Genomic DNA, 27,858 nt, shown 5'->3' with positions numbered 1-27,858 from the left:
ACAGATGCAGACTAATAATACATTGTGGAAGTAAGAGATGCAAAAACTGAAGTCTAGTGGTGAGCATTTTATTTCTGTGCTGGGCTTCATAATCCATATATCTTACCTGAATCAGATTTTCTGACTTCATCAGATTCACTGAGTATCTTCATGAAATTTTTAACACCAACTATGAAAATACAGTTTTCAAAAAACAGTCCGGTCTGCTTTGGTGATGGTTTTTGTTTGTTTGTTTGTTGTTTGTTTGTTTTGTTTTATTATTTTTACAAGAGTAGCTTATAAAATCAGAATCAAAGTATTAGATTATAAAACTGGTTTGCCTGGAACCTGGAGAAGTACGTTATCTTTGCAGTCATTGTCTTTTATTGCCACTGCCATTTAACAAAAAGGGAGGCCTGAAGAAGGGACACATCTGGAAATGCGAGCTAAATAAAGTAAAAATTCTTTTGGAAACTGGTAAACCTACACTATATATGTCTGTAATTAAAAGGAACGAGGTACAGTGGCTCTTAAAAGTACCATCTGAAAGTGGTTTAAAGGTTAAAAGATCTTGGCACAGATAAAAGGGTGAGATTCAACCAAACCCATCCTCCCAGGGCAGTCCTCCCAATGGACCTATTTATAAGTATACTGTTTCAAACTCCTCCTTAGCTGGTGTACACATAAATAATTTTAAGCAATGCTCCCGGTGAGAAAAAGCATTAATGTGACAGGGAAGACTCTGAAACCGTGTCTTATTTTACTGCTTTGACTAACGCTTTGTGATATTTGCCCACATCCTTGAATTACCTATTTTAAAATCCTCTGGTAAGAAGGTTCTTTTTATTTTCTTCTAAATTCTTTGCCTGCTTTTCTCATTTGAAATTAGAAGAATGTGACTTTCTTGTGTAAACTTCCCACATAAATATATTACATAGTCAGTACCAAGCACCTCGCTGAAGCAGTGGGAAGGGATAGTAATTCAATATTTTGTAGGTAATCTGACCTTGACGGTAACCCTTGTGAACTCCAGAAGCTTATGAGTCAAATCACGAGTCATGTAAGTTAGCAAATTCTCAGTTGTATAAAGAGGTTTTCCTAGGCAGAGTCTAAGGGGTTCAGGTTTAGGCTTTTTGTTGTCATTCTCCAGCCCACCCCCCACAGACCTCATCTCGCCACAAACACTGCAAACCATTGGTATCCGGGCTGGGGAAATATTTTGCTCAGTTGTAGGGAAGACGACCTTAAGACTTCTTTCTTTTTAACAGAGAAAGTCCAAGACTAAACGTTTATTTTTACTTGAAGAATTTGAATATGTTTCTTTTACACATTCATGCACACACCGACACATAATTTTCTAGAAATAATTTCAATAGTCTACTTGTTGTGTGGTCTGATTAATACTGTCTTTCCCACTCTAACTACTTATACTTAGCCCAAAAAATTGTAGTCACATCTACAAAGATTTGTCTTTTTGTACCTTTCATTCCTGCTTATGAAAGAGGCTGTGCTGCCCTGATTACTATAATATGTGAAGAAGTTTTAGTATTCATACATTTATTCTCTCCTTTATTATCCTCAGGAAAATAAAGGCAGCTTCAATACACAGTTTGAGAATTGAAATAGAGATGAAATGCCTTGCCCACAGACACACAAGCAGTTTACAGGTTGCAGTCTGTATTCCTATTGTTTAAGATAGAATCCTGAGTCAGTTTATTTCACAAGATTTCCATTTGACCCCGTTGCTATACAGCTGACAGACAGGTAAGTTTTGCATCTCCTGTCCCAAGAGGTTGCCTGTTGCACAGAAGCCCTTTTCCTGTGTGGCAGGCAGCTGGCGTAGGCAGCCAGGGCACTGGAGAGAAGAAATAAATGAGAATTCTCTATGGGAATATTCTTGAGGAGGTTCAACTGCAAAAAGTAATTTTGTCATGAAATTAGGTTTCAGGACAAAATGCAGATTGTTGACAAATTTTTCTGCCTAGAAGAATGAAACAAAGTATTTTAGTCTGACTTGAACTCTTCAACAACTTGCGCTCTGTTGATCTGAGCTGAAAAATCTGATATCAAGTCAGTGAAATATTGGTTGGTTGTCCCTCCAGTGGCGCTTCGCTTCATGGGATGTGTCAAGAGATGCCTGAGCTCTATTTTCAGCTCAGTGTGACCCAAGTCGGGTAGTGTCATTCCAGGGAAACACAGCAAAACTTTGAAATATCAAACATTTTCTGAGAACAAGAAATGTGGAGAAGAAAAAATGCTGCACAAATGTTCCAATTTTTCATGTTAATGCCATGCCTTAGCTGGGGGGTTGAAAAAATATTAAAATACCAGCATTTCTTGTGTCTTGGAAAATTTTGCAATACAGAATAGTTCTCTCTAAAATTCTTCCTGGATGTGGCATGGTCCTGACAGTGCTTAGAGTTTCTCACTTGTGGCACAGGCTTCTGCATGGCATGGGATATGTTTAACTAGCTGTGTGCAGGCTGAAGAAAAACTCTCGTTTGGAGCAGAATAGCTTAAATGTGAGAACGTTATGCATTTTTTTGTAAACCTGTGATTAGAGGCTTTTGTTTGGAAAGGAAGGATTTGCACGGCTTGATGGTCTCAGTTCATATAGAGATAACGGGAGTTTAAGTAGGTATCTGCTTGCTTCAGGTGACAATTTATCAGTTTAAATATTAATTTGTTTCAGTGAAATTGTGGCGAGATGACTCTTTGTTGAGTTAGTGTGATCATATATTTGTGTATAACTCCTGAAGTGGCAGAACGGTATTGGTTTTGACAGCTACTGCTTGATGTTTGGCTCTAAATGGCATATATCATATGGCTTTTGCCTAGATCTTTATTTGCTTAGTTTGAGTCATTGCATGACTGATTTAGGCAACTGGTCACTAAATAACTAGTTGGTACAAAATGCAACAAAATAAAGTTACTCTTTTTCCCTATGCTAATAGGGGCTACAGAAACATAAGGCAATTCTTGTATTGTTACTTTATCAACCTGGTTTTCATGAAGTCTTATTATGACTGGAATATTAAGGAAAAAAGTGTCATTTAACTATCATCTATTACCTTTAAAAGTAAAGAGGTATAATTATCACTGAAGTGCCAACTAATTGTGAAACTCTAGGAGACGAAAATGGAGAAACAACGATAAACTAATTATGACTTCCATTTAATTCTGCATGTATATATACTACAGAACAGATGTTTTAGAAACTCCGAACCCTTTTAGCATTCTTTTTTGTCAGTCTTTTTAACTTACTATACTTCCATATAATTTTAGAATAGACTATCAGAGTCTTCTTATCACTGATTTATTACACATAAATGTGCACCAACTTGTTCAGCCTAGCAGATCAAGTATCTGCCTTGTAGCAGATGTGGCAAAATGAAATTCAGTAGATATTGTTTTGATTAAAATACCTTAATCGAACTGTCTAGTCAGTGTTATCATTAAAGCAAGTGCAGATGGATCGTTTCTTGCCACCTTTCTGTGTGTCTGAGCTGGGGGTTACTTAGATTGCATAAGTGATGGAGGAAGAAGTTGTCCTGAAGACATCTTTCCTTCTTTCTTGCCTGTGGTTGGTGCAGCCCCGGTGAGATCAGAGCAGTTTGAGAGATGCTGTAAATAACCGAGTGAGGGCGAATGGTCATCTAAGGACCACGCCACCAAGACGACTGCAGGATACTCTGATCTTTCTCATCTCTGCTTGTTTTAGTGATTCCCTGCGAGAAGACTGAATCATCTTCCTTGAAAGGCAATTAATTTCCCAAAGGTCTGCCTTAAGGACATCTTTGTGCACTGTGGTTTTCACTGTATATTTGTAAATTTAAGGATGTCAGGCATTTCTGGTCCTTTTTTTTTTTTTTTTTTTTTTTTTTTTTTACGTTTGATTGGAAAATGTGTGTGCATTTAAATACCCATGAGTCCCTCTGCCAGGATAATTAGTTTATCTTCATTGCATTCACTGCAGCAATGTTGATAAAAGCAGTTAAGCACTGCTTTGTGAGATCCAACTCCGCACATTCTTATATTCACAAATATTAACTACATATTTTTAAATTATTGTGTAACACTTTTACATCTTGATAAGAGTTTTCCATATTAGTACTATTTGGGAGTATTTCCTTTTTTTTAATGCCATATTCTCAGAATTTTTTCTTTATCTTGCAACCTCATATTTTGTGCCAGTTCTTCTGGAGGTTATTTTTACATTTCACTGTTGCCTGGAGTTATATATTCTAGTGTTATCTGGGTTATTAAATACTATTTTGTATTCTGGACATCCTATCCTTCCCGCAGGTGCCAGTTTGAAACTGCCGAGGGAGGGACTATAAAAACCATTAGAAACGAATTCCAACACCAATAGTTTGGGTGTGAATATTGCTTTTTCCTCTCAAAGTGTAACAGTTTAGCTGCTTATTCAATTTTAAAAAGCATATCTTTATTTTTATCAGTTGTCTATACTGCAAATTAAAGGCAATCTATTTGCGGTTTACTTCATACCTGAAGATGTTGATTTTCAAGCTAGGTTTGTTTTTTTCCAAGCAATGTGGTGGCTCATCTTTTTCCTGCTGCAAGTCTTTCACTTCTACCATATAATCATATCCTGGGGTCTGGTCTCTCTCTATTTGGCACAGCTCCGTAAGGAGACAGAGTGCTTCTTCTGTCTTTAACGTATATTGAATTCTCTGGGCCCAGAAGGATTTCCATGGCAGCTGGAATTCAGCTAATGAGAGAAAGTCCTTTTCTCCACTTCCCTTTCTGCACTCCTCCTGCAGCTGGTGCAGACCTAGCTCGGTCTGGAATACATAAAATTGCGTTACACCAAAAAAACTCCAGTGACCAAATAATTCCACATTAGGTTGTTTTGCATCTGGTCCACCAGTCCAAAATTGTTCCTGTGTTTGGTAATTTATTGGAAAGAATGAAACTAATTAAGGAAGGCTGAATTAACAAATCAGAATAAGCAAAAGTTTCAGGTTTTGAAACAGGGGTCGATTTTTGGTATCAAGATTGTTGTCCCTGCTTTTTCAAAACGTAAAACCTTCAAACTTGTCCACTGCATTGATGAGCACCAAACTAAGCCTCAGCCCACTAAACTGAGTTGGAATTTTCCAGAATGAGGGTTGACGTGCTGACAAAGAACACAGAACACCAAGTTTACTATGTTTTATTATAAATATGTGGTATTCGTACATAATGGACAACTTGTAACTGAAATTACAGGATGGTGGGTTTTGCTGCATTTATAAGAACTCCTGAAGCTTTTTGGCTACTTAAGCCAGCTCAGGACACATGTTAAAATTACCTCTTCATCCTAAGTAGGAAGGAGGCAGGATTGTGAGTTAGCACCCAACACCCTGAACCTCTCCCGAGTACCTGCTGACTACTTTTGCCAGGTCAGGAGCAGAACAGCACAGACCATGCTGAAGTTTTTGCTGGTCAATGCTGCTGCTATTGGAGGGCCTGCTAAAATTACCCCGCTTTGCCTCTGCTTTAGTCAATGGGGCAACACACTGCTGAGGCATGAGGCTAGAGAAAGGGCTCTCCTGTCTGCCCATTTTGCTTGGGAAGTATACGATAAGGAGTGTGCTAGACACCTGCAGTGAGCAACAAGGTCACAGCTATTTTGGTATATCTATGCTGGAGTCACACACAACTCTGAGAGCAGGTTAAACTGAGGACTGATAAAGGGAATCTGAGCATTACTACTGATAACCAGAGTTCACAGAATGTAAAACTGCCAATGTTTTGGTGTACTTTTCGGTCATTTGTCTTTTAACTTGAATTAACCCCATAACAACCCTCTAAAACTGTTGGACTCACAACAGTGACTTTGGTCTTGCTTATACAGTGACGCCTGAACTTACAGCTGGCACCACCTCCTCTGGCTGCCCTTTCCTCTGCAGGTACCCACTGAATAGATCGTAAAAGGTTCCATCTTCAGAGGCAGAATCTTCTTGCACTTCCCCAAAGAGAGTATGACTTTCTCATGCATGCACATACACTTTGGTTATAGATGCGAAACTAGATATTCAGAGGAAGGTGTGAAAAAAACCAGCACCTGCCTTTTCTTGCATCCCAAGTGACAGTTCCTCACCTCTAGGTGTACCTTTGTGTCTTCGGAGGCTGGCTACTCACACAACCAATTCTTATGCCATTCAGAAGACCTTAAGAAGTGCAGAACCTACTTTTCAGAATGCACTGTGTGTGGTAGTACTGCTGCCCCGTGCGTTGATCACAAAACACCTTCCTCAAAGGTGGAAAGTGAATGGTGGATTTAGAATGGTGTCTGTCCATGACACTCAGTTATTTCAGTAAAAAACCAGTCCACACTCCACTCTGACTGCGCGTCATTGATGATTTTTTTTTTTGTTAATGATTTTGTTTTGTTGGTAACACTAAAATGAGTTTTCATCCTATAGAACTAACTCATTTTTTGATCCCACATTCTGCTGAGTTTTCAGGAAAATGCAATTCCCATCCCATCCTGTAAGGAGTGTGTGTTGTATGTGAAAAGGTGTGCATTTCCAGAAAAGTTCTGCAACAGTTTTATCTTTATAATATTGGAGTTATTACTGAATCTTTTGCTGTGTTTCCACACGAAACTCTGAATTTGTCCTCAGAGTCCCCTTCTTGAAGCCCTGAAACTAAATAGTCAGTTTTGGGGTGAATCCTACATAAGCCTTACTAATTTTGTAAGTTTTGCACATTTTGCTAAATCACTTTCACCAGGGAAGTTTATCCCTAAGGCTCTAATTACTTCAGGAAAGCATTTTTGTGCTTTCTTTGACTGTATCCTCAAGAGGATTCTCCTAGACTTAACCACTGTAAAAGGTCTTTGCATACCACAAACTTATTTCAAGTGACACGTGTCCACTGAGCTATGCTTGAGGAACAGAGGACAAACATTCCTGTTCAGTGCTCTACATGCGCCTCGTTCTGTGCTTTGCAGCTGCTTCGAGCTGTTGTGCAAGTGCACAGGATAGGACTGTCACTGGAGGATCACTAAGTTGTCTCCTTGTTGGCTGGTGTAAATGGCTGGTCTCACCCTTACACAATGTGCCCTGTTGATCCCTGGAGATAGTTGTTTTCTGTTGTACTTCGAAGCATGTAACTGCACCTTTCCTCTGAGGACATGGACCAGGCGAGGGCACGGTTTGCCCTGGATAAAGTGTAATAGTGCTTTAAATCAAGTTTTCCCTCCATCCATGCCTTGCTTCTGAGGTGGACAGTGTCAAAATTAGACAAACTCCTTTCTTAATTGCGCTTATGAGAAAAACCACTGTTTTCTTTAGCTGGGAAAGCAAACGAATACATTTTTTAGACCTTTTCTTCCTTTCACTGTGAATATACCCAGTGCCGGAGCTTATAATAAGTTAAAAGGAAATATATTTCAGAAGCCTTTAATTAAAATCCTGGCAGCACGTCGTTGTGGAATTTTTTTTTTTTTTTAGCTCAATTCAATAAGATTTCTTGTACTGATAGGAATTTTTCTGCATAGCATCTACTTTTCACATTGGTAATAATTTGAAGAAGCAAATCCATGATGTTGGGGCTTTTCTTCAGACATTAGATTTGCCTGATTGTTCCCTGAGATCAAAAGACAGATTTCCATTTAGAGTGGAACGGAGAGACTAACAGGCTTCTGAAATGATACTAAGTTAGAGGCAAAGAATTTGGAGAAGAGTGGGTAGTTTGAATTTGCAGGTTTGTGTTTCTCCATTATTTTTTTTTTTTAATTCAAGAAAGGTGTAACTTAAATAGCAATGACACTTCAGATTTGGGATTTTTATTTTTGCCTTTTGTTTGTTTATTTTAATGAAAGCCACCGAGGGGCAGCAGATAGACACTAATCTCACTGTTAAAATCGGAAAAAAAATCCCCAACCCCCCAACTATTATTATTTTTCCTTTAAAGTTGCATTTGGGGTCCTGTGTTACCTTGCACAAGAAATTATGCTTCAGGAATGAGGAAATCACTCTCACCAAAGAAGGGAAAGCAGATAAAACACTAATCTTAAGGGTGATTAAACGTTTGCCACCGAGACATATGAAGCTTTGCAACAGAGCATTTCCAAAGTCTGTGGATTCACACACATACTTCTGTTCCTTTCAGCAGACAGGCACTTGCTCTTGATGTAGATGGCAGACTCTATTTTAACTGTTTGCTTCTCATGTCATTATGTAATTTACTTTTAAATCTGATGTGAGGAAGTCGGTGCTTCTGGCGTGCATGTGGCTCCGACTAGGATGTGTTATTGCCACTTTACAGGGTGACTGTTAACTGTTTCTGTATCACTCTGGTGTTTCAGTAGTTTTCACTGGACGTTCACATTTTCTTACTGAAGTCCTAGGAGCCCGTTAAGCTTTAAGCAGACCCGGAGCAGTTAGATGAGAATGTGAATAATCTCTTACACCGCAAATTGACTTCCCTCTTTGTAGCCCTAGACACTGTTTCCAGCTGCTTTCAGTCTTTTAAATCCTTGAAAGCTTTCCTAATCCTCATGTAGGCAGCCTTTATGTGCTCTCCTTCCCTCCCCTTCCTCCTGATTGGCGAGGCTATTTCATGGCCTAATTCAACCAACTACTACATCCCTGGGCTGCGGTTTGAAATAAGAGCCAGGCGGACAGTTGCCTCCCCTCTCCTGACTTTTAATAGGCTGGGGAAGGAAGATTGGGAAACTTGACATTGTCTTAAGAAGAGTGTCTCCCCCCCGCCCCGAGCAAAGGATAAAAAAGAGGAGGGGGGAAATAATAGAGGGGAAGGAGTGGGGAGAAAACTTGATGGATTTCTGCCCTGCCGACAGCAGCGTGGTGTGAGCAGCCCTTTGCCGGCTGGATGGATGATGGGAATCTCACCATGAGGCAGGTAAGAAGCAGCTGCCCGTTGGGGCCGGCCAGACAGGGCGAGCCCCGGGTAGTACCGATACCAACCTCTTCATGTTTCTTAGCCTTGTCAAAAGTAAATTCCTGGGGTGAAGAAAAAAAAAAAAGCAAACAACTAGGCAGTGATGCCACGCAGGTCGTTGTGCATTTCAGGTTCGTATGAGCATGAAAGTGGTTTGCAAAGTATAGAAATCCATTCCAGTGTGCCATAGCTTAAATGCATTGTGTCGGCTATCTCACAGCCCTGTTTGTGTCATGCAACTGGAAATAACTTGCTGTGTTATAAGCCTAAATATGTCAATAATTCAGTCCAGGGATAATTTATTAAGCAGCTCTGCATGAGTTCCTTGCCTGCCAGTGCTTTAATCTTCTGATTGTTTTAAAATTTAGTAGTTTCAAGCTATCTTTCAGCTTCACAAAAGTACTTTAAGATGCGTTTTCTAAGGACTTTTTTTCCAAGATTATTCAAATTAGATTTTTTTTAAGGCTTCTATTCACCTGAAGAGACAAAAGGACCTTTTATTCTCGTTCTCACAGTTAAAAGGCGCTGTGGCTAAATGTTTTTGATTCTTGCTGTTCATAGTTTTACAACAACAATGCGCAGTTAGAAGAGCCTTGTGGGAGCAAGGAAAACTGGCTGGGCTGTATCTTAAGACTGAATCAGAGATCTGTCCCAGTTTAAAAGCCTTACCAGTCCACTTCCGAAACTTGCACTTAATATGTTATTTTTTTAGGTAAGCAATGGGTAAATATGAGGAAATGAAAGAAGTTTTCTAGGTTCTTTTCTGTTTGGGTGTTATTCATTCAGCTCGCAGTGGGACTTTTATAGTACATGTCCAGGGAATGCATGTGTGAGGATTTTGCACCTGTAGTGTAAATGGAGCATTTGTTTTCCGCCCACTTTCTGAAACCATGGTGGCAAATCTCAGCTTCCTTATACCAGTTTTGTGTAAGTTACAGGAGGTGGGGAAGGGTGAAAATAGAGAGAATACAGGTGGCAGGAGGAGGAAAGGTGTTTCTTTCTCCCATTAGCAGAAAAAAAATACATTTCTAGATCTTTAAAGAGAGAAGAAGAGGAATTCTTGTCCTTGTGAAGGAAAACGAAGGGCATTTTATATACCGCATAGTTCAAGTTGATCAGTTGGATGCACGTAGTCATCAGAAATCATTATCGCCACAAGGGGGTACTTTGGCACAGGGGGTTGCCAAGGAGGAATGCGAAAGCAGCAGAAACGTTACAGGATGGCAACAATAAAAAGTAAAATGCTCTGTGAAACATGCACTTTACTTTCCTGAAATATTCTACCTGAAGCATAGGGCTTCATGGGTGATCAAGATGCATAGATGGTGGGTTAAAAAAGCAAGGCAAATAAGTCAAAATGGGGCGGGGGGAGGAGCGGCGTAGGGTAATGTTAACGCACACACGAACCCTCCCTCCCCCTCCAAAAGAGGAGGAGAGGGAGGGAGACATTCCAGCCTAAAAAGAGGTGCAGGCACAGGCTTATTCTTGCAGGGCCCGGCTCGTCCCCGTAGGTATTTGCCTCCTTTCTTTCGGGATCGCAGCGAGGGGCCCCTCCCTGGCCCACCCCGCCTCGGTTTCCTCCCCCCCCTCACCGCTTTGCCTCAACCAGGGGGAATGGGGGGGAGCGGCCGCTGAAGCGCTGCCAGAGTTTGTTTAAACACCTGCCTGCGAGTGCGGTTTCTTTCTCCCGTGCCAAGCGAACGAGTTAGAAGTGTTTTCTCCGGGTTTGGTTGGTTTGTTGCGCACAAATATTTTCGGTTTGGCAGGGAAAGGCTGTGGGGGCTGCAAGGGCCCGAGGGACAAAACCCAGGGAGCTGGATGTCAGGGTGGGGGGGCGGGCAGAGCCGCTGGGCGCATCAGCCCCCGGTAGCAGACTTCATGTTTTAGTGGGAACTGAAGATTGTGATGAGCTATGAACTAACCGTACAAAATGTTTAGGAAATCCATTACAGCTGACACTTAGGAGCAGGAAAGTCCTGGGCAGCTGGAGCGTGTGATCCTGCTTCTAGTTTGAAATTGTTATGGGAAAAAAGAATATGCAGAAGGTGACTTTTCTGCTGGCGTTTTAATGACCCTCCTATTCCGTGCAACAGAGAGTTTATTTTTACCTGCTCTTTCGCCTTGCCCAGCAATCCTCTCTCCCTACCTGTACGGTTGCCTTCCCTGCCCTTCTGGTGCTCCCTTCCCCATCCTTACGCCAGCTGGCTGTAAGCCCGTGGGTTAACTCCTTCATTTTACCAGGCTCAGGGAGCAACTGCTCCCACCTTGAGAGGCTCTTGATGGAAGCTATAGTTTAATTTGGGGTTAAAGAATCACAGAATCAGTTTGGTTGGAAGACACCCTCCAGATCATAGAGTCCAACTGTTAACCCAACACCGTCACTGAACCACATCCCTAAGAACCTCATCTATATGTCTTTTAAACACTGTCAGGGATGGTGACTCCACCGCTTCCCTGGGCGACCTGTTCCAATGCCTGACAACCCTTTCCATGAAAAAAGTTTTCCCCATATCCAATCTAAACCTATTGCTCACAAGCTGGCACAGCTGGTGCGTCACTCCTCAAGCCGCGATGGAGTTAACCATCAAGCAGGTAGTGTGTTGTGGGTGTTGGAATGTAAGAAGGTATTGTGCAGATTGATCTGGTGCAAAAGGCAGCCCACAGGTACTGAACGACAGTGCATAGCAAGACAAATGCACTAATTTCCCCAATAGTAGTGCAGGAATTACTGCAGAAATGTAATATGCAGCCTGTCGAGTTGATAAGGTTCAATCAATTTTACCACTGTGCCAGGCCAATAGTCTCTAGCAGGTAACAGAGGCTGGTGTAAATGTTGTGCTGGGATTTGTAGGTGAGATGGTATAAAGAAGCAGTCTTTTTTAGGTGATTATTGAAAACCTCAGGAAGAAGTGTTTCCTTGCTGTCTGATAGAATGACCTCACATATATGCTCCAGTAACCCAAATGGGAAAATCTCCATCCTATTGTTATGCATGTGACATCTGGAAAGTACACTGGTTACTGTGTACCTGTAAAAGTTTAAGTATCCACAGGAAAATATACTCATTTTTATGTGATTGGGTGCTATAAAACTGGTGTTAGGAAGCAGAAGTGCAATTATTTAAAGGTATCTAACATGGTTGCAAGGCAAAAAAACCCAACTAATCTGACAAGAAAAATGCCTTGCAGGTAACACATTTTCTGCTTTGCAGAGTACTCGCTTCAGTTTCTTACTTAAAAAGAAATTCCTAAGTAAGGAAACTTGCAAGTGATGAAAACACCTGAGAAGGTGCTCAGCCTTCATGTGGTAGAACGGTGGTTTTGTGTGGCTGAACACAGTTGTGAGGCTGGATTCCTTGAGTTTGCTGCGGAACTAGAGAGGGCACTGTGGGCTCTGTTTTAAGTTCCCTAAGCCCACTTCACAGAAAACCAAACGTTTGATGACTTTTAATACTTCATTTTCACTCACTTTCACCCATAAAATGTCCCTGAAGTGCAGCTTGTGGGAGTGTCACCGACAACAGATGCAACTCCTTATTTTGACCTCTTCCTATTGAAGTCCCATTGACTTTGATCAAGGTGGACTTGAGCCCTTCATCACATAAAGAGACTGAACAAAATGACTGTTAACTGACAAGCCACCTAAAAATGAAAAACTATGTTTCTAAGGCACATAAAGCCAATACAATTACTTATCCTGACTGCAGTCATATAGCTTTTAGCATGCATATAATTCACCAAGAGAATAAATGCTGCATGCAATTTCAGTGCAAAACATATGCAAAATTCAAAATCATCCCCTTTCCTTACAGCTGTTTAAGTTCTTAGCATATGTTTCTTATTTCCTATTTTCTTTTGCATACCTTTTAAAATTCTTAATGTGTTCCTCAATAGAAAAGCTGTATGCTTATCCTGGAGTGCTGTAATCCTTAGCCTTGCTTTGGGAAATTCTCTTTTAAAGTTCCTTCTGGGACATTTTGTTGTTTGTTTGGTCTGTAAGGGAAGAATGAGCATCCTGGAGAATGCTGCTTTTTTGTGTGTGCCAGGCAACATAAAGAAAACAAGTGCACAGATTCCGCAGGCTGGGAGTGTATCAGTTAATTAGCAGCTGGACATTGCTCGGTAGGAAGCCTGGCGAGTTTTTTTGTGCATGTGTGTATATGTGTGTTGTCTGCTTCCTTTGATCACTTGTGTGGTAAATAGACATGCAGGGTAGCTATAGCAACTTGTGCTGTAGGTTGGTGGGAACAGAGGGGACAGGATCCTCAGACAAAGGGTAGTTTGTTAGAGTGGTTGGTTCTGATTAGAAAAAGGTGGCACCAATCAGGGCATTTAAGAGCATCAGTTTTGCAAAACGCAACTGGATGTTATCGTTTTCAGAGCAACGTTTGTTTCTGTAGCTCTAAAAGAGCAGATCACATGGAAGATTGGAGAGGAAGGGGGAGGGATAATAAAAAACAGAAGAAAAACCCTGTAACACTTTTGAATGTAAAAATGTTCATGCTGGATTTGTTTTTTTCTGATGTTGCTGCACCGTCTGTGCATTTTGCAAGAAAGCATTTGTAGGAACCAAATGACCACAGATAATGCTACAGATAGTAGTGTTTTTAAAATATGGCTGTAGAGGTGCAATGATGATAACCTGATGTTATATAGGACGTCTGAACCATTATCTTTCTCCAATTTCTAAAAGTCCTGTGTACAATTTGGGATCAAAAGATACTGTACCTATTCAGCAGCCTACCTGTAGAGGTCAGACTTGAAATTCTCAAAATCTTCACGTGATAGAACTTCAACCTAAAGCTATAAAAATACAAACCCAGAAATAGCCACTTTCCTCATTAACTTTATGTGGAATACTTTTAAAATAATGTTGGTTTGTCAGTGTTGGGTTGTTAAGTAACACCACATTCTGCATTGATGGCAGCCTGAAACACATTGAAATTCAGCCTCGTCTCACATCTTGAACAGAGCCCAGCCTAAAGCTTTTATTAGCGCCTGAATTATTTAGATGTGCATCTCCCTCTCGCTGATCCCCACCATGCCTCCTACCTTTGATGAGATCTGTCTCCAGCTCTCTCCCTCCCGCCTGCCTGGCACTCTGCTGCGCCAGCTGCCCAGTCCCAGGGCTTCCCCGCTGCGGAAGGACAGGGAGGCAGGCAGTGGGACGGAGGGTTTCGACAGCTTCTGAGCTCTGCAAAAAGTTGTCAGATCTCAGAGTCCCTCCGCAGAGTAGCACCAGAGGTAAGAGGTCTGCTGGAGCCTGGGGTCGAGGAAAAGGAACTGCTGGGAATGAGGAGCTCGCGGTGGTAAATGCTCGGGGGATACACTGAAGATCAGTAAATGCTTCAGCATTTGGAGAAATATTTGTATTTGGTTGAGGGCGAAAACTGAGCCGAGGGAAAGGAGCAGATCTGTATTTGCATACAACTATGAGAACTGGAATGAGCGCTGCTGTTTGTTTGAACTGGATTTCAGACTTTTTAGGGTACTCCATTCTTTAGCCTGTTCTTGGGCTCAAAGTCTTTTATTGCGGCTGTGCAGTTTAGAGCTTGTAATGCTTTAGCAAGCTTTAAGGAATTACTGTATATCCCTGAGATCCTTGGCTTGTAGTGCAGAATCCACCCTGTCTGAAAACTGAGAAAGGCACTAAGGGGTAGGAAGCTGATTTTGATCTCTTTTCTAAACATTAAAAATGGCTCTTAATTCTTTAAAATTCTTTCTGATTTTCTGTCATGTCATGGTTGTTTGTCATTATTATTTATATCTTCCCAGGTGGACGTGGGAAGACAAAAAAATGGCAAATAGGTGATGTTCGTTTGGCCCTGAAGTATGATAAAACTTTTTTGATTGCTTAAGTGTTGAGATAGCTGGATGCAAGAACCATTTTAAGGTAGTAAAACAAATAAAAGAGAGTCCAGGCTTCTACTCTTGGCTTAGTGGGTTAGTAAATGAGATCTATGGGGCTGATAGGATTCTTCATTGTAGCGTGATAGACTATAACAAAAATATTTATGGAGGGATATTTCATGCTCCTAGAGAGGAGCTGGTGACATGCTATGACAGTCACTCTACGTTTTGGGGTGAGGAGGTCAACATACGTCTCGTACTTCTGACGACACCGACAGCTTCTTGTCACACTGCACCCCGGCATCTGCGGGCCCGCAGCATGGCCCACCACCTCCCTTTGGCACCCCTGCGTCCTGAGCAGGTGCCCATGACTAATGGCACTAACTCGGCTCTTTGGGTCTGCAGGTATTTAATTACTGAACAGCTGCAGCAGGAGCTCATGGAGACTGCCCCCCACCAGAGCAGTAGGTCAGACTCATTTGTGATACCAGCGAGTCGATGCGCTACTTCGGGTCAGGCCAAGAGAGAGGTTGCTCAGATGGCACCACTCTGACTATCTCTGCGATCTCCATTTCTGTTTTTTTATTAGAAAATTTATTCTGAGCGTTAGCTGAGGCTGGTGCTTTCTTCCAATTTTTTTTTTTTTTTTTAGTAGTTATCCCATATGGAAACATGATCCCTCTTTTTTTTTATTGAGTCATTTGAGACGTAAGAAAAGAAGAAAACAAAAGGAAAAGGGAAACACTACAAATTTACACATATGTGTGTATATGTATATATGACAGTTGCTAAATCCAGCCACTCCACCATAAGAACAACCAGCACCCTGGTTTCAAGGTACTCTTAGTCACCAAGCAAGCTTCAAAATTATTGGAGAGGGTTTTATCATTGGAATGGATTGGCTTTTTCCTCCTAAGATTGTGCCCTTATTGCAAAATCTATGTATTATACAGGAAGATGTAAACTCTATTGAGACCTTCTGCTTTGTGGACCACCAAGGTCTGTCTCTCTCTCCTGTGTCAGCTTTTTTCCTCCATCCCGACCAGCCCCAGCTCCCTGGGTAGCTGGAGTCTCATGCTCTCAGCCTCATTTCTCAGCCTCTCAGCCTCAGCTCTGGAGACAGGGATGGATCCAAGCAGATATCACTCTCACTTTCACATTTCTGGTCTCTGGGAGTCACAAGAGGCTGTAGGCAGAAACCTACACAACTGTTTATAGTCCCAACGAAAAATACACATGCTGTAAATCCCATGTGCAGAGGTACAACAAAGGCAGGGGAAGAGAAGGCTGCCCTGAGCAAGGAAAAGAACTGTTCCTTTCAGAGCACCGCGGGTGGACAAAACACTTGGGCAGGGACACGTGACAACCAAGCATGGAGGGGATTTCTCCACGTGATGCTCAGGAGAGCGTCTATGCCTGGCTTCTGCCTTGTGTCAAGTGGCATCAAAATTAGTGTGCACTTTGCTAGCTGGCAGATGTTACCTCTGTGGACCTCATTTTTGACAAATGGTATGCCGCTTTTGAAGCTTAGATTTTTACCTGTGTGCAAAGTTATGCTATTCTACCAGCCCTAGTGGCACCTCTTGAAACAAGTGACTGTAAAGAGTTAATGACTTCATTTCTAACTGTATAACCTCAGAATTATAGTTTAGGCAGAGATTTCAAACTGGGAGTTAAGCAGTTCAAAAGTGCACTATATTGTTTTGGTCTAATTAACACAACATGGTGATAAGACATTAAAGCAGAGTGACAACACTATGCATAGATAACAGGGGACATTAATGCCTGCAGACACAGTCTACATTGTAAAAATTTGAAAAAAAAAGGTTTATTATGTTAGATAGGTCAATGTGATTTGACCTAGTTTTGCTTTGCTGCTTGGAAATTATGTCAGTACTCGTTATGTCATCTCCTTGGATGAGCAATTTAGCATCCTTTTTGCATTGCAGTGTTGTTGTCCTAATATTTTATATATATTTACTTACTCTCTAAAAGGATCCTTCAGGCTAATTTTAGATATATGGGAAAAATTGATACAAACCAAAACCTCCTGAAACTGGTTTCCCTCTTATATATGTCCTCTCTGCAGCAAAAAGGAGTAAATTTATTCACAGCAAAATTATACGTATAAATTCTTAAAAGTATCTTGTCCCTTTTGCATGTAAATCTCATTAAAGTTAATAAAGAATGACTGTACTAACTCTTGTAGCAATGTACACATTTCTCGTGAAGGTTTTCATCACTAGAAAATAGCATTTTTAACTTTACCTGCATGCTTATGCAAAATAGAGTGGATTAAAGGAATCGTGCTATATACTTCTGAAATGTAAGGTCTCATATGAATTCATCAGTATTTCTGTTGGAAAAACTGAGATTATTTTTTTAGTCTTCAACAAAATTGCAAGGCTTCCCTTCATATTTGTGTTTATGCTGGTTTGTGGGGGAGGGTGTGTGTGTTTTTTTGTTTGGGTTTTTTGTTTTGTTTGTTTTGTTTTGTTTTTCTCTACTACCATCTGGACTTGCAAAGCAAGACTTTTTGTTTGCCAGGACTCAAATTGTGGTACATTGAGGAACAACTAAAGGATTAAATGCTACTGTTCTTTGCTCTAACGGAAAAAAAAACCCCTCTTGCTGTTATAGCCAATTATGGTATTTTGCTAAGTGTTAGCAATGGAAAACTCTGTCTCTACTTTAGCTTTACCTATCCACCCACAGCTATGCTCCTCACTGGTGTGTAACCTGTGAAGGGTATTGCAGGGCTTCACTTTCCTCTTCTTAGCCTTGCTTGATCAAAAATGGGCAGCTCTGAAGCCTGATTTTGCTTCTGCTGAAGTCAGTGGGACTGGGGGGGTTGGATGGAATCCTCCTTCAAAATACTGTGTTATTGTAGTTATTCAAGATGTATGTCTGTGAGTAAATTCACACCCTTGTGACAAATGCTGAACAGGTCAGGTGGTAGTGCGAGAGCAAAACCAGGCTTTCTTTCCTGATGGTTTTTTTTACAATTTTTATTTTCTTCCATATTTTCTTGAATAATAAGAAATTTGGTTTTGAGTTTCAGCATGAGCTGAGTTCCTTGCAGTGTTGAAATATTTTAATGAGGTAAGAGCTGTGCAGGTTACTCACTATTTCTTCACAAATACATCTAATCTTCAAAAGGTTCTGCTTATTCAGATTTTTCAGCTCAAGTAAAATTTAAAATTGTAATGCTCTTATACCCCTTGTTAACCAGCTTAATTGGAATACAAGTCTGATAAGAATGAGCGTTCAGAGGTGCCTCTTCTGTGCCATACCTTTTGCTCCTGATCTCTAATTAAGCCTTGTTACTGAAGGTTTAAAAAATTCTCCCACAATATAACTCTCCTTGAATGTCATGGGAGAAGTCTGCTACTGTACCCCATGCCCCTCCTCCCTTTAAAGAGAACTAAAGTGTAAACTGCTTATGAAAGATGAGCAATGAGTGGAAATAAATATCACGTATCCCCACAGTAGTGGAAGCCCAGATAATGAATGTCTTGTGAGTGTGTACACTAATCATTCAGGACCATGATGGTTTCCCAGTAAAGAAGAAAGCCTATCTGCCACTCCTTCAAGTTTACAATCTGAAGGAAATGAAGGATGCAACAAAATACAGCACTTCTGTATCTTGTTTAGCAAGGCTGGGGAAAGCAAATCCCAATTTTCAAAAGAAAATACATGTTGTTTTTAACTTGTGAAACTCAGTATGAGGAGAGATGCTTGAGGGAGAAGATGATTGTGGACTGATGGCACTATTTGTATAGCTAGAAAGACTGTGCCCAAAAAGGGATTCACAGATAGTTCAGATTAGACTCTGGATATTACCTCGTCCAACCTTCTCTTCAACACAGGACACTACAGCAATTTATTCAAACACTCCTGAGCATTTCCAGCACTCAAGAGTCCACCACTTCCCTGGGCAACCTCTTGTCAGCAGGCAACCTTGTGAAGAGAGTAGCTCAATTTGCCCTATAATGAACTTTTTTAGATATTCAAGAAGTGTGAGTAGATCCCCCTTGAGCCTTCTCTTCTCCAGGCTGAACAAACATGGTTCCTCCAGCCTTTCTTCATAGGTCAGGTTCTCCAACCCCCTAATAATCCTGATGACCTCCGCTGGACCCTTCCCAACTTCTCCAACCGAGGAGACCAAAACTGGTCACAGTATTCCAATGTGGCCTAACAAGTGCCAAGCAGACTGAAGTAGCTGTATTCTTGGTTTACTGACTATACTCTTGCTGGTGCAGGCCAGGAGACTGCTGGCCACCTTCCCTGCCAGGGCACACCACCGGCTCCCATTCAACTCACTGCCTGCCACCACCCCCACGTCCCTTTCAGCAGAGCTGCTCCTCAGCCCATCAGTCCCCAGTTTATGCTGCTGCTTGGGATTACTTCTTTCCAGGTGCAGGACATTACATTTATCTTTGTTAAAGCTCATGTCATGGCTGTGTTGAGAAAGTTACTTTACAGCCTCCAAGAGAGACTTCCTGGCCAACATAACAAAAAAAAAAAAAGCTCAAAGCTTTCCCCCTTTAGCTTGATTTTATTGCATGATTGCCCACAAAAGGCTTTTGTTGTTTCTCAAGCATTATCTGTCTTTCTGGACCAGAAATCCTTGGGTATTAGATCATGGATCTTGTCTAATTTATCTATTTCCATGGATTTTTTTTCTATTGTCTGGTTCTATGAATTTATACTTTTAAATATTGCAAAGGAGTTAGCGTTAGGAAGACAGATTGTCGTTGTGTTCTAGAAAATCTGGAAACTGTTACCAGAGAATACAGGTTTGTGGAGAAATGCACTTTATTTCCCTGTTTGTCTTAGGTTGATGAGGTACATCTATCCCAAGAGAGACTAATAACCAATGGTGCTGATTTTTTCTCTAAGGCTCCCTTGAGTTTTCAGATTAATTCCAGTACATTCTCCTAGTCCAATATGTATATATATTTCTTTTCACCCCTTTGAATCAAGCTTTGCTGCCCCCCACCCTGTCCTTGCTCTAAGATTTCTTTTACTGCTTTCTCACTGCCCTGTCCCCAGTTTTTTGGCTTCTGCCTTTAACCTCCTTCTCCTTCCCCAGACATCTGGGCAACACTAGAGCTCATGGGATCTGTACAGTAAGCCCAGAAGGAATGAGGGGTCTTGAAGAAAAGGAGGAAATGCCACCTCAGTCCCCCTCCTCTTTGAATGTGTTTCTAACTCATCAGGGAGGTAGGCTTTTCCAGCCTGGAGCTCCAGTCAGTGTGCAGCTGGAAATTTGAGCATGACAAAGAAGAAAACTGGTAGCACTCTTTTAATCTTCCCTTCCTTCTATCATTGAACTGGAAATTTTCTTTGAAAATTCCTGAGCTTGAAAAAATGTTTGAATCTTTCCAAACATATTTTGGCTGATGTTTGTGCCATTGGTTGGTGCTACGCCAGGACATGACTAAATGGGTTTGCCTCTTTGAGGTACTTGAGAAGAGGTAAAGGAAGGGGAAGGGAAAGAGAAAGAAAGTGGCGGCTCTGGATGTGTGTGTGCTATTTGTATGTAACAAAAGAGAAAGCAGCTCTCTTGTTTTTCTGGACAGCAGTACATTTCGAAATACCAGGGTGCATTCCTGAGGCTAGACTAGGTTACTCTGAAAATAAAGTGCAGAAGAGAGGGGCAGACAGAAGCCCAGAAGGAAAACAACTATGTGGGAGAGGAGACCTGGAGGAGCCTGTGGAGAAGGAAAAGTTTACCAGACTCTCTTCTTAAAATTGCATTAGAAAAGCTGAGGAAAGAGCCTTTACACAGAAATTGTGAATGAAGCTTGTTTTGAAAGCCTTGATGATGAAAATAGGACTTTTGGTACTATAGAATCAGAAGTTGTCTTGGTAAACACAGATGCAAGCAAGAGGAATAGTTCACAAACTTCAAGAGTTTGGAGGCAAAGAGAAGGAAGGCAGCAGACAGAAGGTAAGGAGGGTAAAGAAGACCTCTGAAGGCATAGAAAAAGTGTTAAAGACTCACAGCAACCATTGTAGCTTCCCATTCTGCCTCGTTAAACTGTTTGACCTATCTCTTCTTGAAAGGACTTCTCCTGGTGGTACCTGTCCTCTACAGGCCCCTTTGCGTTGCAGTGCAAAGGGATAATAGGACAATCAATGGGGTTTTGGTTTAAAAATCCTCTGGGAAACTATTTTCTTAGCCGGTTTTTCTTTCTAATGGGTATTAAAAAGACACTACAATGTTCTGGGGTGGTGGGTTTTTAACACCTCTAAAAGAAGCTCAATTATAAGGCTTAGTTTTCTGATCAAACTCCCAAGATTTTTGGGTTTTTCAATCTTGAGGTCATTATGTAGCATGTAAATAAACGTGTTCTTCCAAGTGCTGAAACCTTGCATGTGAGGGCTAGATGTATAAATAATCAGTTAAAAAGTCAAATGTACCAATAACTGTGCATCTTCATTTCTAAGATTTGTAAGCCAGACTTATGGGGCAGTATCAATGTAAAAAATTCTGGGATTTTAAAAAAAATTGAATATAAAAAAATATGGGATTTTTTTTTCCCCATAAGGCACTGTTAAAAGGGCTTCGTTTCAATTGTAAGACCCTTATTCCTGCTGATCTTATAGCTCTTCCACTGTGTGAACTTGAACCTGCAGAACTGACAATCTGACTTTCAGTAGACAGAAAAACAAATCCATGTTGCTTTATTTTGCAAAAGTCTCACACCCCAAAACTAAATCTTTCCTGCACAATTTCACTATTGCAGTTATATGGGAAAAGTTATTTTTTATGACAAAGACATTTGATATTGCAGTTATATGGGAAAAGATACTTTTATAACAATTGATATTTTGATATGTCATCTCAGTAAAATGTATTGTGAAACTTGTGACACCAGTTAGAAGCTTATATGATATGGACAGATAAAACAACACTGTACTTCAAGCCAAGCCTAAGTCCAGCCTTTTGAGTTGAAAGGTGACTGGATTTTCCCAGCTTTGGACTGTTTCATTTGAAAGTGCTATGCCAAAACTTTCCCATTAGGGATTTAAAGACTACGTGTTAATGTGCTTTTCTATGCAGATATGCACAAAGCAGTATTAGGATGGCATGTGCAGTGTAGCAAATCAAGCAAGTTAGCAGTGCTTGGGGATTTAATCATATTTATAATAGACATTTGTTTACTTTGTTCTCTTTCTTGTATAGGGTGAAAAGGTTGTATGTGCCTTCAGGTGATAATGGATGAATTATTTAATTAATAGGGGTGGGTTTTCTCCAAATCTGAAGGTCAAAAATCTTTGTCTAGTGTGTGGGAAAGGGTGATGCTCAGTGTGATTAACACCCAGAGGAAGTTTGTTGAAGTTTATTTTGGCTGGTCTGTAGTTGATAATTCCCTTGGCTAATGGAATGCCTGGCTCCACGTCAATCACCATTTGCAGGGCTTAACTTCCAATAGCACTTATTGGTCACATATGTTGGCCTGTCAACTCTTGTTTCAGAAACAGGATGCAAAATGGTAAACTGCAGCAGTTGGGGATTTTTTTGTTTCTATTTTGCTGTTGAAAGACCCAGATTTTTAAAAAAGGAAGTATAGGAAGGCCCTTGGTGAAAGTCTGCTTATAAGACAGCAGACTCCATGTCTTGTAGGAGACTTACCATGCCACAGTACTTCATTTTACAGGCAGGATAAGTTTGAGAGAGAGAGGTTAGGAGAATGGGAATAAATGAACAAATTCCCATGGCTATTGCTACTTGTACCTTGGCTGACAGGTGGGTGATCTATGAGGAGGCTCTAATGATATTAAAGACTGTATATGGATTAAAATGATGACCTAACATCATACCTTTGGTTGTTGTTGATGGCATGCACTGTTGACCGGGCTTGTTTCCATAGGGAGTTGGAGAAGAGGATGCTTTTTGTGTCAGTAGAGTGTTAGCCAATGTGTGGTCCATGGCAGCTATGACTTTCTGGAGTACTGCCGCTAAGAGTCTTGCAAGTACAGCAAATCCTGTGTTGGCCACTCCACACCAGCTAGCTGAAACAAACTGGTAGTCAGGAAGGGGAGCTGGGCAATGACATACTGGAGAGCCTTTGGAAAATTTTATCATGCCTTGGTTTTATCTGGAAAATCGGGATTATAATAATGATTTTGAAAGATGTTTTGAAGTTTACTTACAGTTTTACTAACAAAGAGTGGTGACATTGATGTATTAAGAAGGCATAGCAGATGGCTCCTTACCATAGGGTGGAAACGTATACTGTATCTTCATGGAATATGCTTCTCTTAAAATGGTACCCTCTTCCCCAGCAACATCTAATCTTTCTTCTCTCCCCATCTCCCTCAAAAAAAACCAAACCCAAAATGAACCAATCACCTTCCAAACCAATCAACCCACTAAAACTGTTTCATTTTCTGATGACAGAACCCCAAAATAAGGCAAAGCTAGTGTGTTCTGGTATGTATCTGGACTGAACAGTTTTTTTGTTCAACTTGACTGTATGAAAGCGCTAAGTATGCTATTCTACATAGTATATGTAAAACATAAATGTTTGTATTTAATAAGTAGCAAAATTAATTGAAATAATTCTTTTTTACTTATTCCTTAAAACATTTCATTCAAGTTGACATACTCCTATACAATGTGTATGTTTTTATGAAACTGAACTTCTCAACAGGGAACAGCTCTATTAAAAAAAATAGATCTATTCCTGTGATCTCTGAGACTGAAATACTTGTTGGAATTAAAACATCTGGTGAAAGAGGATGTGAAGAACTCACATGAATTTTTAAAAACAGATCACTTCACTGTGACTAGATTATGTAAAAGAGACTTTATGAAATGTAAAATATGAAATGTTTTATTAAAAATAATAATGTTTTTCATTGTTGATGAACAAGTCTCCAGTAGTTAGAAGCACTTAATCGGATCAGGTCTCCTCCCCCATTAATAATAAATTCGGTCTTTTTTGTGATCACGGGATTACTATTATATTTTAGCTATTTTGGGAGAGAAATATCACATGATATGGTGAATAAACATCATTAGTCTAGGCTATAATGAGGATCTTGCTAACTATAATGCCTTAGGGTAAACATTGCAGGTACCTTGCGTCTTCATAGGCTTTTATAACAAGATAAACATGTTTGGGTTTTTTTTGATTCTTCCTCCCTTATCAAACCTCTATCCAGACAGACATGCACGTATCTTTCTAAGAAGTGAAGAAAAAAAGGCTTTAAAGGTCGCATGAGGCATCAACAGTAGGCTAAGTTCAGATACTGTTCAGTGATTGGCCTGAAGTAGAAAGTGATGCAAAATTTAGTAGTGATATGTAGATAAGAACAAGGGACTGATTCCAGTTTCTCATGTAGTTGCTTAAATATAATTCCAACAAAGATATTCCAGTAGTTCAGAAGGGACTGAAAGAAAGAACATCCATTCTCCAAACCTTGATTATACAAGTAATGAAATGAGTCATGGTATCTCATAAAATATTTAAGGGAGATTATATAGATGATCAAAAACCATGAAAGCCTCTAGAATGAGTCAGAATGAGGAAGACATAGTGCTGGTGTCCTCTCACTAGCAGGAAATTCTTCGGAGGGAAATTGCAAATGATACTAGGAGGTGGACTATGCCTATACTAAGAAGGACTGCTCCACAAAATATGCTCTAAATCCCAAAATCTGGCCTAGGGAATTTCTGTCCAGATTTTAGATGCATTATTGGTTTAACTTTGAGCATATAAGATGTGTTAACCATATTTTCCAAATATTGAGAATGTTTCATTTCAGTGGATGAAACAATTCACAGATATTTTACTATGCCAAAATTTGGCTGTGGTTTAAAGCATCAAGTTAAAGGTTTGGTACATGGTTGGTATTTTTAATATTTTGCAGGTTTATCTTTTTATTTTAAATGCAAATGTACTCAGACAGGAAGCCTGTACAGGCGGCTCTGTTACAATTTCGTGTTTGCATGTGTCCATGCTGTGACTGAGAAGTTTATTATTCACCTTGTTTGGGTGGTGACCCCCAACTCTCTCCCAAGCTAAGACATAGGCATAGGTATGAAGTAAGTCCCCAGTTCTACTTTCTTGTCAGCCACTAAACATCCCATATTCTTCTCAGGACGAGGATGCAGATTAAATCTGTTTATGCTGCTAGTTCTCTAGTGCCTGTCTATACTTCCCACTCAGTGCCCAGAAGGTCAGGAAAGCCTTCTTGCAATTGACTGGAAAGCACCATGGAGGAGTTCAACTGCAGCTGGAAGAACCGCAGGAATTACCCCAAGAAATCTTAGCTGACACGGGAATGTCTCTGTGCGAACCGATGTGAAAAAACACTACAGAGTGAAGATTGTAATTACCTGAGTGAACACAAGTTTATCTACCTTATTAACTGGAATTTAGACATCTGATTCTAAATCTGTAGCTTATTACTTATATCAAAGAAGAGAGGAGATATATAAAAGAGGACCTACAAAATCAGGCCTTTCCCAACAAAATCTTGCATAACTAATCTTTATTATCTGTGCTACCTATCTTCAAACTCTATATGGATTGACACACAAAGCTGTAGCCTCCTAGTGTTATGCGGGATGCTCACTTTAACTTCAAATTAAAAAAAAAAGTGGTGGTAAAAATTTAAATAGAATATGGTGAAAAATATCTTTTTAAACATGGATTTGATCTGGGCAGAACAATACGGACTAATGGAAATAATATTGAGCATTGCTGCTGTCTGAGAAGTCAGACTTAGTGAAGGAGTGCTGTGTCAATGTTTGAGCAAGGTCTAACACAGCATCAGAGAACAGCATGAGGGAAAGGCATCTCCAGTAGGTTTGGAATTTCTAAGAAAACAATAATAATATTCATACTAGCCTTAAATCCAACAGTACTTTTAGTTTGTGGGGTTCTCCCCTCATCCTTATTAAAAAAGATTGAAATGGAAGTGTTTGTTTTTAAGACAAATATTATTTATGCTATGTGACAGCAAATGTCTATGCAGCCTATAAAAGACACACCTTTTAAAACTGACTTCAACAGGAAACCCACATGGTATTCTCTAGGTTTAAAAGAAGCTGTTTTATAAGCATTTGTGTATAATTAAACATTTACAAGAAATTCAGCAACCCATTTGACACACTTGAGGAAAGGGATGACATACAGATGGACCTTGAGTGGGCCAATGTGAACCTCATGAAGTTTAAAAAACCAAATTTTAGGTGTTGCACCTGGGTTTGGGCAACCCCAGCTATCAATACACAGTCTGGAGGATTAAGGGACTGAGAGCAGCCCAGCAGAGAAGGACTCGGAGGTACTGGTGGATGCAGCAATGTGCACTCGCAGCCTGCAAAGCCAACCATATCCTGAGCTGCATCAAAAGAAGTGTGGCCAACAGGTTGAGGGAGGTGATTCTGCCTCTCTACTCCACTCTGGTGAGGCCCTACCTAGAGTACTGTGTCCAGCCCTGGGGTCCTCAGCACAGAAAAGACATGGACCTGTTGGAGAGGGTCCAGAGGAGGCCACAAAAATCATCAGAGGGCTGGAACAGCTCTTCCATGAAGAAAGGCTGAGCAAGTTGGGGTTGTTCAGCCTGGAGAGAAGGCTCTGGTGGCACTTCAGTTGTTGCCTTTCAGTACTTAAAGGGGGCTTATAAGAAAGATGAAGAGAGACTTTTTACCAAGGCTTGTACTGACAGGACAAAGGGTGACAGTTTTAAACTGAAAGAGGGTAGATTCAGGCTGGATATAAGGAAGAAATTTTTTTACAGTGAGGGTGGTGAGACACGGGAACAGGTTTCCCAGAGAAGTTGTGGATGCTCCATCATTAGAAGCATTGAAGGTCAAGCTGGATGGGGATCTGAGCAACCTGACCAAGTGATGTTCCCTGACCACAGCAGGGGCGATGGACTAGATGATCTTTTCAACCCAAACCATTCCATGATTCTATGATATTTTTATTTTTGTTTATTTAGGTCCTTTTTTTTAGGTAATATTATGAGATGTCCTCTTTTAATAAGTCATTCTATTATCTTGATTAAACCATGTGTGATTGCATTCCAAAAAAATGTAATAATTTAACTGGAAATATTCTGGACATACTGCACTCTTGTGATGGGAGTCATCTGACAACATAGGCACTGACAATAGGACATCTATGTCTTAGCCCATTTGCTGCAGGCTTCATTTACAGTCTGTGGATACAGGCACTTCTAGGACAGGATTCTTCTTCATACTAAAGCCATCTAAAAAGATAAATTTCTTCCTTGAAATGGTTATTGAGTGCAAGGGGATCCCAGAATTAGTAGGATCTAGCAATCTGTAAGCTTCTGTGTTATGGACACCCCTACTCCATCAAATGAACTGAAATTTAGTATAATTTACGGTGGGCTTTGTTTTCCCAACATCTGTTATATCCCATTCAAAGATGGCTGTACAAGACATGCACAAAAGTGTTGCTTTATGTTGTTTTTCTGACCTGAAATCAGGTGAGATGAATTTCAGTCTTTATGGAGTGTGTGACCAACTAAGGTTAGCAGAGTGGTACTACAGTCTCCTAGCAGCCAGGGCTGACTCGTTCAGCAGAATTCATGCTATAGTTTATTTTACATGCTACTCTACGATATTTAGTCACAGCAAAGGGCACAAACTGACAACTTAATTTCAAAAGTGTTGACTTCAGAAACATTTGTCCCATCCAGAATGGTAATATGGCTGACAACTGTATTACATTTTGCAGGTCTCCTAATGAGAATCTCAGCCTGTGACACAAATGTTACCTACTTCACAGCATGCATTTTTATCTTCATAAACCAGGATTTAACTCATAAGTATCTCCTGTCCTTTCAGTGTCCTCCTTTCCCACTCATTCCCATTCCCATGACTTCACCTTTCCCTGTATGCTCTATTTCTGAAACTCCATGTTTCCTTGCTCCCAAACTTGCCTATGCCTGAATCCTCAGTCAGATTTTCCTTAAGCTGCTGAGCTTTTGGCATACTTAATGCGTGTGTCCACATTAACAAGTCATGCTGGACCAGTTAACAACAAATCTGTAGAGTGAAATAACTGATGCAAAGAACCCAATATCCAGACTATGCATATTTTACTCCCATACCATACTC

The 27,858-nt window shown here is 40.5% G+C and overlaps 1 protein-coding gene across 1 annotated transcript in view; it reads left to right on the top strand.

Annotated features, from left to right (window-relative positions):
- Positions 1-8,638: 8,638 nt before the first annotated feature.
- MID1 (midline 1) overlaps positions 8,639-27,858 on the top strand; it is a 153,270-nt gene continuing 134,050 nt past the window's right edge. The window contains exon 1 of the mRNA XM_065658255.1: positions 8,639-8,856. The gene's annotated coding sequence lies outside the window, so the exon portion shown is untranslated. The remainder of the gene's footprint in view (positions 8,857-27,858) is intronic.

The sequence above is a fragment of the Caloenas nicobarica genome, chromosome 1 (assembly GCF_036013445.1).
Source record: "Caloenas nicobarica isolate bCalNic1 chromosome 1, bCalNic1.hap1, whole genome shotgun sequence".
Lineage (NCBI taxonomy): Eukaryota > Metazoa > Chordata > Aves > Columbiformes > Columbidae > Caloenas > Caloenas nicobarica.
Note: the sequence above shows the minus strand (reverse complement) of the source record. Positions and strands in the feature narration are given on the sequence as shown.